Below are 15,413 nucleotides of genomic sequence, written 5' to 3' on the forward strand. Positions count from 1 at the left end.
TTCTGTGTTTCATCGTCAATAAGAAGGTCCAAGGGATACAGTAAATCTGAAGTGAAGCATCGGAATCTACAGATGGACTCACAGGAGAGGTTCAAATCATAGAAAGTTAGTGCGTCAGTCCTCAAGTACTGAAGTCGACATTGTGCCTTTTGTATTAAATGCGGATGCAATTTCTGTGTTTCATCGACAATAAGATGGTCCAAGGGATACAGTAAACCTGATGTGAAGCATCGGAATCTAAAACTGGACTCACAGCAGATGTTCAAATCATAGAAAGTTAGAGGGTCAGTCCTCTTGTACTTAAGTCGGCATTGTGCCTTATCGTCAATAAGAAGGTCCAAGCGATACAGTAAATCTGAAGTGAAGTATCGGAATCTAAAACTGGACTCACAGGAGAGGTTCAAATCATAGAAAGTTAGTTTGTCAGTCCTCTTGTACTTAAGTCGGCATTGTGCCGTTTGTATTAAATTCGGACGCAATTTCTGTGTTTTATCGTTAATAAGAATGTCCAAGGGATACAGTAAACCTGAAGTGAAGCATCGGAATCTAAAACTGGACTCACAGGAGATGTTCAAATCATAGAAAGTTAGAGTGTCAGTCCTCTTGCACTTATGTCGGCATTGTGCCTTTTGTATTAAATTCGGATGCAATTTCTGCGTTTCATCGTCAATAAGAAGGGCCAAGGGAAACTGTAAACCTGAAGTGAAGCATCGGAATTTAAAACTGGACTCACAGGAGAGGTTTAAATCATAGAAAGTTAGTGTGTCAGTCCCCTTGTACTTAAGTCCGCATTTTGCCTTTTGTATTAAATTCGGACGCAATTTCTGTGTTTCATCGTCAATAAGAAGGTCCAAGGGAAACAGTAAACCTGAAGTGAAGCATCGGAATCTAAAACTGGACTCACAGGAGAGGTTCAAATCATAGAAAGTTAGTGTGTCTGTCCACTTGTACTTAAGTCTGCATTGTGCCTTTTGTATTAAATTCAGATGCAATTTCTGTGTTTCATCGTCAATAAGAAGGTCCAAGGTATACAGTAAAGCTGAATTAATGCATCGGAATCTACAACTGGACTCATAGGAGAGGTTCAAATCATCGAAAGTTAGAGTGTCAGTCCTCTTGTACTTAAGTCGGCATTGTGCCTTTTGTATTAAATTCGGATGCAATTTCTGTGATTCATCGTCAATAAGAAGGTCCAAGGGATACAGTAAAACTGAAGTGAAGCATCGGAATCTAAGACTGGACTCACTGGAGATGTTCAAATCACAGAAAATTAGAGTGTCAGTCCCCTTGTACTTATGCCGGCATTGTGCCTTTTGTATTAAATTCGGATGCAATTTCTGTGTTTCATCGTCAATAAGAAGATCCAAGGGATACAGTAAACCTGAAGTGAGGCATCGGAATCTAAAACTGGACTCACAGCAGAGGTTCAAAACATAGAAAGTTAGAGTGTGAGTCCTCTTGTACTTAAGTCGGCATTGTGCCATATCGTCAATAAGAATGTCCAAGGGATACAGTAAATCGGAAGTGAAGCATCGGAATCTAAATCTGGACTCACAGGAGAGGTTCAAATCATGAAAAGTTAGTGTGTCAGTCCTCTTGTACTTAAGTCGGCATTGCGCCTTTTGTATTAAAATCGGATGCAATTTCTGTGATTCATCGTCAAAAAGAAGGTCCAAGGGAAACCGTAAACCCGATGTGAAGCATCGGAATCTTAAACTGGACTCACAGGAGAGGTTCATATCATAGAAAGTTAGTGTGTCAGTCCTCTTGTACTTAAGTCGGCATTGTGCATTTTGTATTAAATTCTGATGCAATTTCTGTGTTTCATCGTCAAAAAGAATGTCCAAGGGAAACAGTAAACCTGAAGTGATGCATCGGAATCTAAAGCTGGACTCACAGGAGAGATTCAAATCAAAGAAAGTAAGTGTGTCAGTCCTCTTGTACTTAAGTCGGCATTGTGCCTTTTGTATTAAATTCGGATGCAATTTCTGTGATTCATCGCCAATAAGAAGGTGCAAGGGATACAGTAAAACTGAGGTGAAGCATCGGAATCTAAGACTGGACTCACAGGAGATGTTCAAATCATAGAAAGTTAGAGTGTCAGTCCTCTTGTACTTATGTCGGCATTGTGCCTTTTGTATTAAATTCGGATGCAATTTCTGTGTTTTATCGTCAATAAGAAGGTCCAAGGGAAACAGTAAGCCTGAAGTGAAGTATCGGAATCTAAAACTGGACTCACAGGAGAGGTTCAAATCATAGAAAAATAGTGTGTCTGTCCTCTTGTACTTAAGTCTGCATTGTGCCTTTTGTATTAAATTCGGATGCAATTTCTATGTTTCATCGTCAATAAGAAGGTCCAAGGTATACAGTAAACCTGAATGAATGCATCGGAATCTACAACTGGACTCATAGGAGAGGTTCAAATCATCGAAAGTTAGAGTGTCAGTCCTCTTGTACTTAAGTCGGCATTGTGCCTTTTGTATTAAATTCGGACACAATTTCTGTGTTTCATCGTCAATAAGAAGGTCCAAGGGATACAGTAAACCTGAAGTGAAGCGTCGGAATCTAAAATGGGACTCACAGGAGAGGTTCAAATCATAGAGAGTTAGAGTGTCAGTCCTCTTGTACTTAAGTCGGCATTGTGCCTTTTGTATTAAATTCGGATGCAATTTCTGTGTCTCATCGTCATTAAGAAGGCCCAAGAAATACAGTAAACCTGAAGTGAAGCATTGGAATCTTAAACAGGACTCACAGGAGTGGTTCAAATCATAGAAAGTTAGAGCGTCAGTCCTCTTGTACTTAAGTCGGCATTGTGCCTTTTGTATTAAATTCGGATGCAATTTCTGTGTTTCATCGTCAATAAGAAGGTCCAAGGGATACAGTAAACCTGAAGGGAAGCATCGGAATCTGAAACTGGACTCACAGCAGAGGTTAAAATCATAGTAAGTTAGAGTGTCAGTCCTCTTGTACTTAAGTCGGCCTTGTGCCTTTTGTATTAAATTCGGATATAATTTCTGTGTTTCATCGTCAATATGAATGTCCAAGTGATACAGTAAACCTGAATTGAAGCATCGGAATCTGAAACTGGACCCACAGGAGAAGTTCAAATCATCGAAAGTTAGAGTGTCAGTCCTCTCGTACTTAAGTCGGCAATTTTCCTTTTGTATTAAATTTGGATGCAATTTCTGTGTTTCATCGTCAATAAGAAGGTCCAAGGGATACAGTAAACCTGAAGTGAAGCATCGGAATCTAAAACTGGACTCACAGGAGAGGTTCAAATCATAGAAATTTAGAGTGTCAGTCCCCTTGTACTTAAGTCGGCATTGTGCCTTTTGTATTAAATTCGAATGCAAATGCCGTGTTTCATCGACAATAAGAAAGTCCAAGGGATACAGTAAACCTGACGTGAAGAATCGGAATCTAAACCTGGACTAACAGGAGAGGTTCAAATCATAGAAAGTTAGAGAGTCAGTCCTCTTGTACTTAAGTCGGCATTGGGCCTTTTGTATTATATTAGGATGCAATTTCTGTGTTTCATCGTCAATAAGAAGGTCCAAGGGATACAGTAAACCTGAATTGAAGCATCGGAATCTAAAACTGGACTCACAGGAGGGGTACAAATCATCGGAATTAGAGTGTCAGTCCTCTTGTACTTAAGTCGGCATTGTGCCTTTTGTATTCAATTCGGATGCAATTTCTGTGTTTCATCGTCAATAATAATGTAAAAGGGATACAGTAAACCTGAAGTGAAGCATCGGAATATAAAACAAGACTCACAGGAGAGATTCAAATCATAGAAAGTTAGTGTGTCAGTCCTCTTGTACTTAAGTCGGCATTGCGCCTTTTGTATTAAATTCGGATGCAATTTCTGTGATTCATCGTCAATAAGAAGGTCCAAGGGAAACAGTAAATCTGAAGTGAAGCATCGAAATCTAAAGCTGGACTCACAGGAGAGGTTCAAATCATAGAAAGTTAGGGCGTCAGTCCTCTTGTACTGAAGTCGGCATTGTGCCTTTTGTATTAAATTCGCATGCAATTTCTGTGTTTCATCGACAATAAGAAGGTCAAGGGATACAGTAAACCTGATGTGAAGCATCGGAATCTAAAACTGGACTCACAGCAGATGTTCAAATCATAGAAAGTTAGAGTGTCAGTCCTCTTGTACTTAAGTCGGCATTGTGCCTTATCGAAAATAAGAAAGTCCAAGGGATACAGTAAATCTGAAGTGAAGAAACGGAATCTAAAACTGGACTCAGAGCAGAGGTTCAAATCATAGAAAGTTAGTGATTCAGTATACTTGTACTTAAGTCGGCATTGTGCCTTTTGTATTAAATTCGGATGCAATTTCTTAGTGTCATCGTCAATAAGAAGGTCCAAGGGATACAGTAAACCTGAAGTGAAGCATCGGAATCTAAAACTGGACTCACAGCAGAGGTTCAAATCATAGAAAGTTAGAGTCTCAGTCCTCTTGTACATAAGTCGGCATTGTGCCTTATCGTCAATAAGAAGGTCCAAGGGATACAGTAAATCTGAAGTGAAGTATCGGAATCTAAAACTGGACTCACAGGAGTGGTTCAAATCAAAGAAAGTTAGAGTGTCAGTCCTCTTGTTCTTAAGTCGGCATTGTGCCTTTTGTATTAAATTCTAATGCAATTTCTGTGTTTCATCGTTAATAAGACGGTCCAATGGTTACAGTGAACCTGAAGTGAAGCATCGGAATCTAAAACTGGACTCACAGGAGATTTTTAAATCATAGAAAGTTGGAGTGTCAGTCCTGTTGTACTTAAGTCGGCATTGTGCCATTTGTATTAAATTCGGATGCGATTTCTGTGATTCATCGTCAATAAGAAGGTCCAAATGATACAGTAAACCTGAAGTGGAGCATCGGAAACTAATACTGGACTCACAGGAGAGGTTCTAATCATAGAAAGTGTTAGGGACAGTCCCCTTGTACTTAAGTCCGTATTGTGCCTTTTGTATTACATTCGGATGCAATTTCTGTGTTTCATCGTCAACAAGAAAGTCCATGGGGGACAGTATACCTGAAGTGGAGTATCGGAATCTAAAACTTGACTCACAGGAGAGGTTCAAATCATAGAAAGTTAGTGTGTCAGTCCTCTTGTACTTAAGTCGGCATTGTGCCTTTTGTATTAAATTCGGATGCAATTTCTGTGTTTCATCGTCAATAAGAAGGTCCAAGGGATACAGTAAAAATGAAGTGATGCATCGGAATCTAAAACTGGACTCACAGGAGAGGTTTAAATCATAGAAATTTAGTGTGTCAGTCCTCTTGTACTAAAGTCGGCATTGTGCCTTTTGTATTAAATTCGCATGCAATTTCTGTGTTTCATCGACAATAAGAAGGTCCAAGGGATACAGTAAACCTGATGTGAAGCATCGGAATCTAAAACTGGACTCACAGCAGATGTTCAAATCATAGAAAGTTAGAGTGTCAGTCCTCTTGTACTTAAGTCGGCATTGTGCCTTATCGAAAATAAGAAGGTCCAAGGGATACAGTAAATCTGAAGTGAAGAAACGGAATCTAAAACTGGACTCAGAGCAGAGGTTCAAATCATAGAAAGTTAGTGATTCAGTCTTCTTGTACTTAAGTCGGCATTGTGCCTTTTGTATTAAATTCGGATGCAATTTCTTAGTGTCATCGTCAATAAGAAGGTCCAAGGGATACAGTAAACCTGAAGTGAAGCATCGGAATCTAAAACTGGACTCACAGCAGAGGTTCAAATCATAGAAAGTTAGAGCCTCAGTCCTCTTGTACTTAAGTCGGCATTGTGCCTTATCGTCAATAAGAAGGTCCAAGGGATACAGTAAATCTGAAGTGAAGTATCGGAATCTAAAACTGGACTCACAGGAGTGGTTCAAATCAAAGAAAGTTAGAGTGTCAGTCCTCTTGTTCTTAAGTCGGCATTGTGCCTTTTGTATTAAATTCTAATGCAATTTCTGTGTTTCATCGTTAATAAGACGGTCCAAGGGTTACTGTGAACCTGAAGTGAAGCATCGGAATCTAAAACTGGACTCACAGGAGATTTTTAAATCATAGAAAGTTGGAGTGTCAGTCCTGTTGTACTTAAGTCGGCATTGTGCCTCTTGTATTAAATTCGGATGCAATTTCTGTGATTCATCGTCAATAAGAAGGTCCAAATGATACAGTAAACCTGAGTGAAGCATCGGAAACTAAAACTGGACTCACAGGAGAGGTTCTAATCATAGAAAGTGTTAGGGACAGTCCCCTTGTACTTAAGTCCGTATTGTGCCTTTTGTATTACATTCGGATGCAATTTCTGTGTTTCATCGTCAACAAGAAAGTCCATGGGAGACAGAATACCTGAAGTGGAGTATCGGAATCTAAAACTTGACTCACAGGAGAGGTTCAAATCACAGAAAGTTAGTGTGTCAGTCCTCTTGTACTTAAGTCGGCATTGTGCCTTTTGTATTAAATTCGGATGCAATTTCTGTGTTTCATCGTCAATAAGAAGGTCCAAGGGATACAGTAAAAATGAAGTGATGCATCGGAATCTAAAACTGGACTCACAGGAGAGGTTTAAATCATAGAAATTTAGTGTGTCAGTCCTCTTGTACTTAAGTCGGCATTGAGCCTTTTGTATTAAATTCGGTTGCAATTTCTGTGTTTCATCGTCAATAAGAAGGTCCAAGGGATACAGTAAATCTGAAGTGAAGCATTGGAATCTAAAGCTGGACTCACAGGAGAGGTTCAAATCATAGAAAGTTAGTGCGTCAGTCCTCCAGTACTGAAGTCGACATTGTGCCTTTTGTATTAAATTCGGATGCAATTTCTGTGTTTCATCGACAATAAGAAGGTCCAAGGGATACAGTAAACCTGATGTGAAGCATCGGAATCTAAAACTGGACTCACAGCAGATGTTCAAATCATAGAAAGTTAGAGGGTCAGTCCTCTTGTACTTAAGTCGGCATTGTGCCTTATCGTCAATAAGAAGGTCCAAGCGATACAGTAAATCTGAAGTGTAGTATCGGAATCTAAAACTGGACTCACAGGAGAGGTTCTAATCATAGAAAGTGTTAGGGACAGTCCCCTTGTACTTAAGTCCGTATTGTGCCTTTTGTATTACATTCGGATGCAATTTCTGTGTTTCATCGTCAATAAGAAGGTCCAAGGGAAACAGTAAACCTGAAGTGAAACATCTGAATCTAAAACTGGACTCACAGGAGAGGTTCAAATCATAGAAAGTTAGTGTGTCTGTCCACTTGTACTTAAGTCTGCATTGTGCCTTTTGTATTAAATTCGGATGCAATTTCTGTGTTTCATCGTCAATAAGAAGGTCCAAGGTATACAGTAAAGCTGAATTAATGCATCGGAATCTACAACTGGACTCATAGGAGAGGTTCAAATCATCGAAAGTTAGAGTGTCAGTCCTCTTGTACTTAAGTCGGCATTGTGCCTTATCGTCAATAAGAATGTCCAAGGTATACAGTAAATCGGAAGTGAAGCATCGGAATCTAAATCTGGACTCACAGGAGAGGTTCAAATCATGAAAAGTTAGTGTGTCAGTCCTCTTGTACTTAAGTCGGCATTGTCGTTTTGGTATTAAATTCCGATGCAATTTCTGTGTTTCATCGTCAATAAGAAGGTCCAAGGGATACAGTAAACCTGAAGTGAAGCATCGGAATCTAAAACTGGACTCACAGGAGAGGTTCAAATCATAGAAAGTTAGTGTGTCAGTCCTCTTGTACTTAAGTCGGCATTGTGCCTTTTGTATTAAATTCGGACGCAATTTCTGTGTTTCATCGTCAATAAGAAGGTCCAAGGGAAACAGTAAACCTGAAGTGAAGCATCGGAATCTAAAACTGGACTCACAGGAGAGGTTCAAATCATAGAAAGTTAGTGTGTCTGTCCTCTTGTACTTAAGTCTGCATTGTGCCTTTTGTATTAAATTCGGATGCAATTTCTGTGATTCATCGTCAAAAAGAAGGTCCAAGGGAAACCGTAAACCCGAAGTGAAGCATCGGAATCTTAAACTGGACTCACAGGAGAGGTTCATATCATAGAAAGTTAGTGTGTCAGTCCTCTTGTACTTAAGTCGGCATTGTGCCTTTTGTATTAAATTCGGATGCAATTTCTGTGTTTCATCGTCAAAAAGAATGTCCAAGGGATACAGTAAACCTGAAGTGAAGCATCGGAATCTAAAACTGAACTCACAGCAGAGGTTCAAATCATAGAGAGTTAGAGTGTCAGTCCTCTTGTACTTAAGTCGGCTTTGTGCCATATCGTCAATAAGAAGGTCCAAGGGATACAGTAAACCTGAAGTGAAGCATCGGAATCTAAATCTGGACTCACAGGAGAGGTTCAAATCATAGAAAGTTAGTCTGTCAGTCCTCTTGTACTTTGGTCGGCATTGCGCATTTTTTATTAAATTCGGATGCAATTTCTGTGATTCATCGTCAATAAGAAGGTCCAAGGGAAACAGTAAACCTGAAGTGAAGCATCGGAATCTAAAACTGGACTCAGAGGAGAGATTCAAATCATAGAAAGTTAGTGTGTCAGTCCTCTTGTACTTAAGTCGGCATTGTGCCTTTTGTATTAAATTCGGATGCAATTTCTGTGATTCATCGCCAATAAGAAGGTCCAAGGGATACAGTAAAACTGAGGTGAAGCATCGGAATCTAAGACTGGACTCACAGGAGATGTTCAAATCATAGAAAGTTAGAGTGTCAGTCCTCTTGTACTTATGTCGGCATTGTGCCTTTTGTATTAAATTCGGATGCAATTTCTGTGTTTTATCGGCAATAAGAAGGTCCAAGGGAAACAGTAAACCTGAAGTGAAGTATCGGAATCTAAAACTGGACTCACAGGAGAGGTTTAAATCATAGAAAATTAGTGTGTCAGTCCTCTTGTACTTAAGTCGGCATTGTGCCTTTTGTATTAAATTCGGACGCAATTTCTGTGTTTCATCGTCAATAAGAAGGTCCAAGGGAAACAGTAAACCTGAAGTGAAGCATCGGAATCTAAAACTGGACTCACAGGAGAGGTTCAAATCATAGAAAGTTAGTGTGTCTGTCCTCTTGTACTTAAGTCTGCATTGTGCCTTTTGTATTAAATTCGGATGCAATTTCTATGTTTCATCGTCAATAAGAAGGTCCAAGGTATACAGTAAATCTGAATTAATGCATCGGAATCTACAACTGGACTCATAGGAGAGGTTCAAATCATCGAAAGTTAGAGTGTCAGTCCTCTTGTAGTTAAGTCGGCATTGTGCCTTTTGTATTAAATTTGGACACAATTTCTGTGTTTCATCGTCAATAAGAAGGTCCAAGGGATACAGTAAACCTGAAGTGAAGCGTCGGAATCTAAAACGGGACTCACAGGAGAGGTTCAAATCATAGAGAGTTAGAGTGTCAGTCCTCTTGTACTAAAGTCGGCATTGTGCCTTTTGTATTAAATTCGGATGCAATTTCTGTGTTTCATCGTCATTAAGAAGGCCCAAGAAATACAGTAAACCTGAAGTGAAGCATTGGAATCTTAAACAGGACTCACAGGAGTGGTTCAAATCATAGAAAGTTAGAGCGTCAGTCCTCTTGTACTTAATCGGCATTGTGCCTTTTGTATTAAATTCGGATGCAATTTCTGTGTTTCATCGTAAATAAGAAGGTCCAAGGGATACAGTAAACCTGAAGTGAAGCATCGGAATCTGAAACTGGACTCACAGCAGAGGTTAAAATCATAGAAAGTTAGAGTGTCAGTCCTCTTGTACTTAAGTCGGCCTTGTGCCTTTTGTATTAAATTCGGATATAATTTCTGTGTTTCATCGTCAATATGAATGTCCAAGTGATACAGTAAACCTGAATTGAAGCATCGGAATCTGAAACTGGACCCACAAGAGAAGTTCAAATCATCGAAAGTTAGAGTGTCAGTCCTCTTGTACATAAGTCTACATTGTTCCTTTTGTATTAAATTTGGATGCAATTTCTGTGTTTCATCGTCAATAAGAAGGTCCAAGGGATACAGTAAACCTGAAGTGAAGCATCGGAATCTAAAACTGTACTCACAGGAGAGGTTCAAATCATAGAAATTTAGAGTGTCAGTCCCCTTGTACTTAAGTCGGCATTGTGCCATTGGTATTAAATTCGAATGCAATATCCGTGTTTCATCGACAATAAGAAAGTCCAAGGGATACAGTAAACCTGACGTGAAGAATGGGAATCTAAACCTGGACTAACAGGAGAGGTTCAAATCATAGAAAGTTAGAGAGTCAGTCCTCTTGTACTTAAGTCGGCGTTGGGCCTCTTGTATTATATTAGGATGCAATTTCTGTATTTCATCGTCAATAAGAAGGTCCAAGGGATACAGTAAACCTGAAGTGAAGCATCGGAATATAAAACAAGACTCACAGGAGAGGTTCAAATCATAGAAAGTTAGTGTGTCAGTCCTCTTGTACTTAAATCGGCATTGCGCCATTTGTATTAAATTCGGATGCAATTTCTGTGATTCATCGTCAATAAGAAGGTCCAAGGGAAACAGTAAATCTGAAGTGAAGCATCGAAATCTAAAGCTGGACTCACAGGAGAGGTTCAAATCATAGAAAGTTAGGGCGTCAGTCCTCTTGTACTGAAGTCGGTATTGTGCCTTTTGTATTAAATTCGCATGCAATTTCTGTGTTTCATCGACAATAAGAAGGTCCAAGGGATACAGTAAACCTGAAGTGAAGCATCGGAATCTAAAACTGGACTCACAGCAGATGTTCAAATCATAGAAAGTTAGAGTGTCAGTCCTCTTGTACTTAAGTCGGCATTGTGCCTTATCGTCAATAAGAAGGTCCAAGGGATACAGTAAATCTCAAGTGAAGTATCGGAATCTAAAACTGGACTCACAGGCGAGGTTCAAATCATAGAAAGTTAGTGTGTCAGTCCTCTTGTACTTATGTCGGCATTGTGCCGTTTGTATTAAATTCGGACGCAATTTCTGTGTTTCATCGCCAATAAGAATGTCCAAGGGATACAGTAAATCTGAAGTGAAGCATCGGAATCTAAAACTGGACTCACAGGAGAGGTTCATATCATAGAAATTTAGTGTGTCAGTCCTCTTGTACTTAAGTCGGCATTGTGCCTTTTGTATTACATTCGGACGCAATTTCTGTGTTTCATCGTCGATAAGAAGGTCCAAGGGATACAGTAAACCTGAAGTGAAGCATCGGAATCTAAAACTGGACTCACAGCAGAGGTTCAAATCATAGAAAGTTAGAGAGTCAGTCCTCTTGTACTTAAGTCGGCAATGTGCCTTATCGTCAATAAGAAGGTCCAAGGGATTCAGTAAATCTGAAGTGAAGCATCGGAATCTAAAACTGGACTCACAGCAGAGGTTCAAATCATAGAAAGTTAAAGTGTCAGTCCTCTTGTACTTAAGCCGGCATTGTGGCTTATCGTCAATAAGAAGGTCCAAGGGATAAGGTAAACCTGAAGTGAAGCATCGGAAACTAAAACTGGACTCACAGGAGAGGTTCAAATCATAGAAAGTTAGTCTGTCAGTCCTCTTGTACTTTGGTCGGCATTGCGCCTTTTGTATTAAATTCGGATGCAATTTCTGTGATTCATCGTCAATAAGAAAGTCCAAGGGAAACAGTAAACCTGAAGTGAAGCATCGGAATCTAAAACTGGACTCACAGGAGAGGTTCAAATCATAGAAAGTTAGTGTGTCAGTCCTCTTGTACTTAAGTCGGCATTGTGCCTTTTGTATTAAATTCGGATGCAATATCTGTGATTCATCGTCAATAAGAAGGTCCAAGGGATACAGAAAAACTGAAGTGAAGCATCGGAATCTAAGACTGGACTCACAGGAGATGTTCAAATCATAGAAAGTTAGAGTGTCCGTCCTCTTGTACTTATGTCGGCATTGTGCCTCTTGTATTAAATTCGGATGCAATTTCTGTGTTTCATCGTCAATAAGAAGGTCCTAGGGACACAGTAAACCTGAAGTGAAGCATCGGAATTTATAACTGGACTCACAGGAGAGGTTTAAATCATAGAAAGTTAGTGTGTCAGTCCTCTTGTACTTAAGTCTGCATTGAGCCTTTTGTATTAAATTCGGATGCAATTTCTGTGTTTCATCGTCAATAAGAAGATCCAAGGTATACAGTAAACCTGAATTAATGCATCGGAATCTGCAACTGGACTCATAGTAGAGGTTCAAATCATCTAAAATTAGAGTGACAGTCCTCTTGTACTTAAGTTGGCAGTGTGCCTTTTGTATTAAATTCGGATGCAATTTCTGTGATTCGTCGTCAATAAGAAGGTCCAAGGGATACAGTACAACTGAAGTGAAGCATCGGAATCTAAAACTGGACTCACAGGAGAGATTCAAATCATAGAAAGTTAGTGTGTCAGTCCTCTTGTACTTAAGTCGGCATTGTGCCTTTTGTATTAAATTTGGATGCAATTTCTGTGATTCATCGCCAATAAGAAGGTCCAAGGGATACAGTAAACCTGAAGTGAAGCATCGGCATATAAAAGTGGACTCACAGGAGAGGTTCAAATCATAGAAATTTAGAGCGTCAGTCCTCTTGTACTTAAGTCGGCATTGTGCCTTTTGTATTAAATTCGAATGCAATTTCCGTGTTTCATCGACAATAAGAAACTCCAAGGGATACAGTAAACCTGACGTGAAGAATCGGAATCTAAAACTGGACTAACAGGAGAGGTTGTAATCATAGAAAGTTAGAGAGTCAGTACTCTTGTACTTAAGTCGGCATTGGGCCTTTGTATTATATTAGGATGCAATTTCTGTGTTTCATCGTCAATAAGGAGGTCCAAGGGATACAGTAAACCTGAATTGATGCATCGGAATCTAAGACTGGGCTCACAGGAGATGTTCAAATCATAGAAAGTTAGAGTGTCAGTCCTCTTGTACTTATGTCGGCATTGTGCCTTTTGTATTAAATTCGGATGCCATTTCTGTGTTTTATCGTCAATAAGAAGGTCCAAGGGAAACAGTAAACCTGAAGTGAAGTATCGGAATCTAAAACTGGACTCACAGAGAGGTTTAAAGTATAGAAAGTTAGTGATTCAGTCTTCTTGTACTTAAGTCGGCATTGTGCCTTTTGTATTAAATTCGGATGCAATTTCTGTGTGTCATCGTCAATAAGAAGGTCCAAGGGATACAGTAAACCTGAAGTGAAGCATCGGAATCTAAAACTGGACTCACAGCAGAGGTTCAAATCATAGAAAGTTAGAGTCTCAATCCTCTTGTGCTTAAGTCGGCATTGTGCCTTACCGTCAATATGAAAGTCCAAGGGATACAGTAAATCTGAAGTGAAGTATCGGAATCTAAAACTGGACTCACAGGCGAGGTTCAAATCATAGAAAGTTAGTGTGTCAGTCCTCTTGTACTTAAGTCGGCATTGTGCCGTTTGTAGTAAATTCGGACGCAATTTCTGTGTTTCATCGTCAATAAGAATGTCCAAGGGATACAGTAAATCTGAAGTGAAGCATCGGAATCTAAAACTGGACTCACAGGAGAGGTTCATATCATAGAAATTTAGTGTGTCAGTCCTCTTGTACTTAAGTCGGCATTGTGCCTTTTGTATTACATTCGGACGCAATTTCTGTGTTTCATCGTCAATAAGAATGTCCAAGGGATACAGTAAACCTGAAGTGAAGCATCGGAATCTAAAACTGGACTCACAGCAGAGGTTCAAATCATAGAAAGTTAGAGTGTCAGTCCTCTTGTACTTAAGTCGGCAATGTGCCTTATCGTCAATAAGAAGGTCCAAGGGATTCAGTAAATCTGAAGTGAAGCATCGGAATCTAAAACTGGACTCACAGCAGAGGTTCAAATCATAGAAAGTTAAAGTGTCAGTCCTCTTGTACTTAAATCGGCATTGTGGCTTATCGTCAATAAGAAGGTCCAAGGGATACAGTAAACCTGAAGTGAAGCATCGGAAACTAAAACTGGACTCACAGGAGAGGTTCAAATCATAGAATGTTAGTCTGTCAGTCCTCTTGTACTTTGGTCGGCATTGCGCCTTTTGTATTAAATTCGGATGCAATTTCTGTGATTCATCGTCAATAAGAAGGTCCAAGGGAAACAGTAAACCTGAAGTGAAGCATCGGAATCTAAAACTGGACTCACAGGAGAGGTTCAAATCATAGTAAGTTAGTGTGTCAGTCCTCTTGTACTTAAGTCGGCATTGTGCCTTTTGTATTAAATTCGGATGCAATATCTGTGATTCATCGTCAATAAGAAGGTCCAAGGGATACAGAAAAACTGAAGTGAAGCATCGGAATCTAAGACTGGACTCACAGGAGATGTTCAAATCATAGAAAGTTAGAGTGTCAGTCCCCTTGTACTTATGTCGGCATTGTGCATTTTGTATTAAATTCGGATGCAATTTCTGTGTTTCATCGTCAATAAGAAGGTCCTAGGGACACAGTAAACCTGAAGTGAAGCATCGGAATTTAAAACTGGACTCACAGGAGAGGTTTAAATCATAGAAAGTTAGTGTGTCATTCCTCTTGTACTTAAGTCGGCATTGTGCCTTTTGTATTAATTTCGGACGCAATTTCTGTGTTTCATCGTCAATTAGAAGATCCAAGGTGTACAGTAAACCTGAATTAATGCATCGGAATCTACAACTGGACTCATAGGAGAGGTTCAAATTATCTAAAGTTAGAGTGTCAGTCCTCTTGTACTTAAGTCGGCAGTGTGCCTTTTGTATTAAATTCGGATGCAATATCTGTGATTCATCGTCAATAAGAAGGTCCAAGGGATACAGTAAAACTGAAGTGAAGCATCGGAATCTAAGACTGGACTCACAGGAGATGTTCAAATCATAGAAAGTTAGAGTGTCAGTCCTCTTGTACATATGTCGGCATTGTGCCTTTTGAATTAAATTCGGATGCAATTTCTGTGTTTCATCGTCAATAAGAAGATCTAAGGGATACAGTAAACCTGAAGTGAGGCATCGGAATCTAAAACTGGACTCACAGCAGAGGTTCAAAACATAGAATGTTAGATTGTGAGTCCTCTTGTACTTAAGTCGGCATTGTGCCTTATGGTCAATAAGAATTTCCAAGGGATACAGTAAATCTGAAGTGAAGCATCGGAATCTAAAACTGGACTCACAGGAGAGGTTCAAATCATGAAAAGTTAGTGTGTCAGTCCTCTTGTACTTAAGTCGGCATTGTCGTTTTGGAATTAAATTCCGATGCAATTTCTGTGTTTCTTTGTCAATAAGAAGATCCAAGGGATTCAGCAAACATGAAGGGATGCTTCGAAATCTAAGACTGAACTCACAGGAGAGGTTCAAATCAGAGAAAGTTAGTGTGTCAGTCCTCTTGTACTTAAGTCGGCATTGCGCCTTTTGTATTAAAATCGGATGCAATTTCTGTGATTCATCGTCAATAAGAAGGTCCAAGGGAAACAGTAA

The sequence above is a fragment of the Schistocerca americana genome, chromosome 6 (assembly GCF_021461395.2).
Source record: "Schistocerca americana isolate TAMUIC-IGC-003095 chromosome 6, iqSchAmer2.1, whole genome shotgun sequence".
Taxonomy (NCBI): Eukaryota; Metazoa; Arthropoda; class Insecta; order Orthoptera; family Acrididae; genus Schistocerca; species Schistocerca americana.